We start from the raw sequence: 4,886 nt of genomic DNA on the forward strand, positions 1-4,886 counted from the left end.
TGTTGAGGTGTAGGAGGTGGTATGTTTATGCTCTGTTCCATTTTTTAGCAAATTAAGAAAACTTTGTCTAAAACAATTTTTGTGATGGTTTGTATTTTTTGTGCTCTGTATGGAACATCAGTGCCTGTTTAAGTGATGAACTCCATTACTTGTGTTTGTTTTCAGACATGATAACAGACGTTTTATACTTGTGCTACAACTTTTTGGCCTGTGCTACAAAACTTTCAACCTCTGTAGCACCAGTGCTATGTGAAAAAAAAGTTGACGTACAGCCCTGGGTAAGGGACGTAAAATTTCCGTCACACGCTTGAGGAATTCGGCCAATCACAATGCACTGGATAGCTGGCCAATCAGAGCACACCTTGCTTTTTCAGACCGATGAGCTTTGTAAAAATCGACGCGTTTCAGAAAGGCGGGCATAGAGGAGAAACAATAATGTACAGTATGTGAAAAATAATGTGTTTTTTTAACCTTAAACTGCATAAACACATTTAATTACACCAAATACACAAAATAATGTTCGTTTTAGCAGCATCATATGACCCCTTTAAGGCAATACCAGAAGTCACTAACTTTTTTTTTTTTTGATTTACTGGTGAGTCTATTCATTTTCCATCTCTAGTTAATCACCAAAAGTTTGCTGATGTTCGAAATCATCTTGGACTGCTCTCAACTGGTGCAGCTGTCAACAACATGTTGAGTATGCCATGTCAGGTGAAGCCCGTCATTGCTGTAATTGACAACTTCAGTGTCTTGACAAAATTTCAACACCAGTGGATGCAGGCCTCTGTTTCAGACTCAAGTTTAACACTGTCTACATGCTGCAGATGTTTCAGAAACTTATTTCCATAACTGAAGGCCTCCACAATTTCCTGCAGAGGGATACTACAGACCTGGGACAAGCAGTTCAGTACAAAACAGCAGACTACAATTCTTTTAAAGAACAATGCACTTCATTGTTTGCTCATTAGTATGTTATGTATTAGTATCTGTGAAACAAAACACTAAAAATACTGACAATAATAAACATATTTTTCGTTTTTAGTTCATGAAGTAGGCACAGTGAAAGAGGATAAAAGTGTAAGGGATAGTAAGAGAAAGGAGTGGAGAGAGGGGAGCAGAAAGGAGAAATAAGAGGATAAAATGTATGGAGAAGACAAATTGAGCACATATTAAAAAGAAATGGATATAAAAAGAGAAATGAGGATGTTAGATTGCACACAATAATCCAGAAATATGTGCAAATATGGGTATAAACTTTTTGACTTGGCTAAGGAGCTTAATATTACATTAAGCCCATCTCCCCACATACATCTCCACATGTATCATGTTTCTGTCTCCCTCTGGTGGTGTGATGCTTTCCTAGTGGTCTTGGCCATGTTGGTCATGTTAGGGCATGTTCCAGCTCTTAATGTTTGTGGTCAGACTTACCTTTCAGTCATTATGCCATACCTTTGCTCTACATCTCATCTACAAGCTTGAAGTTTGGATGCATACTGACACACTTTCTAGTTTAGAGATGACCAAGGACATCTCCAGGGTGAGTTTAGTCCTGTTATTACATCATGCATGTGACGCTCATGTTTATTGTTTGATTAGTTATTTTGTAAACCACATTGGGCTAGGATTGTATGAATGCATTGGGTGAAGACTATTTTACTACCTATGGTCCTTTTCATCATCTGTCTTCACCAGAGTCTGACTGGGGTGAAATTCTCTTTTTATAGGCCCTTGTAAACAAATATATATATATATATATATAGATAGATAGATGTTTAAAACTGATGCACATGTTAAATTACATTAATTGTTGTTTTTCAAAAGGTGAAAAGGAGATATAATTAAGTTCCTTAAGTTCGCTTCACTGAAAATGTTTTCAGTTTTACAATAATTGCTCTCCATGGTCTCAAAAACTGGGAGTCAAAAGTTTGGAATAATTAAGATTTTTGAAGAACGTCTTACCAAGTCTTACCAACTTCTTACCAAGGCTGCATTTATTTGATAAAAATACAGTAAATATAGTAATATTGTGAAACAATTTAAAACACCTGTTTTCCAACTCAATATATTTAAAAATGTAATTTCTTCCAATGACGGCAAAGCTGAATTTTCAGTAGCCATTCATAGCCATCTGTAGCCATCCAGTCTTCAGTGTCACAAGATCCTGAACTGTTGAAGCATCCAGTTGAAAATTGCTTAATTTTTTTTACATCATCATCATTATTTTTTTTTCATGATTCTTGGATGAATATAAAGTTTATTTGAAATAAAAATCTTTTGTAACATTATAAATAGTCACTTTTTATATTTTATTTTGCCTAATAAAAGTATTAATTTCTTTTGAAAAAATCTTACTATGCCCTTTTGAATGGTATCAACTGTTTTGAAATATGAAATAATTAGAAATGTTTCTTGAGCAGCAAATCAGTATATTAGAATGATTTCTAAAGGTTCATGTGACACTGAAGACTTGGGTAATGATGCTGAAAATTCATCTGTGCTACCACAGAAATTAATTAAAATGTAAAATATATTCAAAAAGGAAACAGTTATTTTACTCTGTGAAAATCTTAGATTTGATTTTTATTTATTATTTATTAGCAACCATGCATTTATTTAAGTTGTGGGAATATGTATCCTGAATTTCTTTTTTAGAATAGTGGTGAATCAAATAGCAACAAGGGTTGTTTGCTTAACGTCCCACAAGCCTGTGGGTTTGTAATAATTGTATTAATGGAGAATGTGACCTTTGTGTGACACTCAGTGGCGATGATCACTAGCAGCCAAGTGGAAAAAAAAAACCTTATGTGAGACCAGCAGATGGCACTATAGACTCACTATTGAAAGAACTCCCCCAAGCCCTGCATCACCTCTCTCTGTCCTTACATCTCCACCTTCCGTCATTGCATGTAAAGTTTTATCAGCTTAATCTTGTTTTTATTTGATCTTTTATTATTCATAATAGAGAACTGTGCATATTACACTGTTATCATGTTACGTTGTACTTACTGTAAAAATAATACAAAGTCAATCGCTAGAACCTCAATTCCTAGGACACCTTAGTCAGATCGCTAAAAACTCATCTAATTCACTGTGATCTGATTTATAAGCATGTACTTTGTTTATTAAAGATGCTATATAGCAGGATATCCTCAGGGATTTTGCAGTCAGCTCTTGTGAGCTTTGTGTGTATGTGAGAGATTGAAGTGTGCAGCGGAGCTGAAAAAGCCCAGTGTGGTTTATGAGAGTGAGGGGCCTTCAGAGGGAGTACAGGAACAGACCGTTTCAAATTTCATCCTTCAATGCCAAACTCTCCTCTTCCAAACGCTGGTGTGTATTCAGTGTTTTAATATGGTACATAAAGAGTTAATCCCAATCACAGATGCATGTCATAAGTAGGCCTATGTAAACAAAAAATGTGAAGGTAGAAAACAAAGTATGTTTTCTGTGTTTGGTTTGAGGACAGAGCGACTGTACAGCTCTGTGTATGTATGTGTGTGACACAGATGAGGTTTGCATGTGTTTGTGTGTTTGCATGAGAGCATGGGAGTAATGAGTGTTCCACCTGAGCATACACAGAGAGAGGGGCAATAATTACCTCGACACAGGGGGTCGCCGGCCTTTCACACCTACACACACTCTCTTCAGCCCTTTCTGTATTATTCTGTGAGAAAGTAAGAAGTGGCACAGACCATGGGAGGCCTATTTTAAAAAAACCCGCTCTGTAATTACCGGAAAGAGAAAACACTGCTGCACAATCTCTGAGTGAGTTTCTCCTTCAATCATCCTCAAAACACTCTGCATAGGTTTCTGTAATTCTGCCTATGATTGTTTTAGACAGAGACCATCATTCATTAAATTCTACATTCATTTATTTAATATTTTCACTGATTTTATTATTCTTTTAGCTACCAAAAAGTGTAGTACTATAAGCAGAAATTGCCACATATTACCATGCCATGGCAATGGTTTCCCTTTGAAACAGATGATGTGGAGATGCTGGATGTGTCCCATGACTGAAAAATGCTTCATATAAAGGTAGGAAGGCAACAAGACATGTCCAAATCCAATGAACGTGTCACAGTATGTCCACTGAGATGCCTTCATCTTATTAATTTTTAAAGGCAGCATAGATGTGCCCTTCTCTGCCTACGACATCCCGCTGTCCTGTTCGATAGCTGAGCTAAAAACACTAAATATGAAAGTTGCGGTTGGCGGTCAGTTTGTGTGTAAATGTATTTTTTTCTGAACATTTCTTTTTTCACATTTAATTTAATTTAAATGAAATTAGTATTGTAGTAACTAAATATTTGATTAGTTAACACCAACAATCTCTCTATTTTGTTGTGCCGTTATGTCGCCTCAGAATTCTCTCCGAAATCATGTTCGGGAGGTACTTTCGTATGCAAATGCAGTAATTGCCTGACGGCAGCGAGAGAGCAAGTCAGCTGCCTAAACTTTCAGAAGCAGCAACTGTGTTGTGTTATTTAGGTTAAAGGTCAGCAGATACACTGTAAAAAATGATTGTAATTTTAACAGTAAAAGACTGTAAAAATGCTACAGTAAAAACCTGTTAATTGGTTAACAGTAAGTTTCCATAATATGTTCGGTGAATAAATGTAATTACATTTAATGTAATTTTACAGTAAAATACTGTTAAAAATACGGTTTTTGGAAGTGAAAAAGAAAAAGTCATTGTATAATTTACAGTAAAAAAACGTAAGTTGACACTCCTAGAATTCCCTGCATGAGGCTTCATATTTGATGTTTTTTTTTGTTGAAATAACATGTTTCTTCTTAGTTTTTTCTTATCAGTTGTGTACAATTAGGGTTTAATCTTACATCTAATGTTGTTAAATTAATGTTTATTGCATTATTTCAGTATC

This window comes from Sinocyclocheilus rhinocerous, unplaced genomic scaffold (assembly GCF_001515625.1).
Source record: "Sinocyclocheilus rhinocerous isolate Xijiao unplaced genomic scaffold, SAMN03320098_v1.1 scaffold1786, whole genome shotgun sequence".
Lineage (NCBI taxonomy): Eukaryota > Metazoa > Chordata > Actinopteri > Cypriniformes > Cyprinidae > Sinocyclocheilus > Sinocyclocheilus rhinocerous.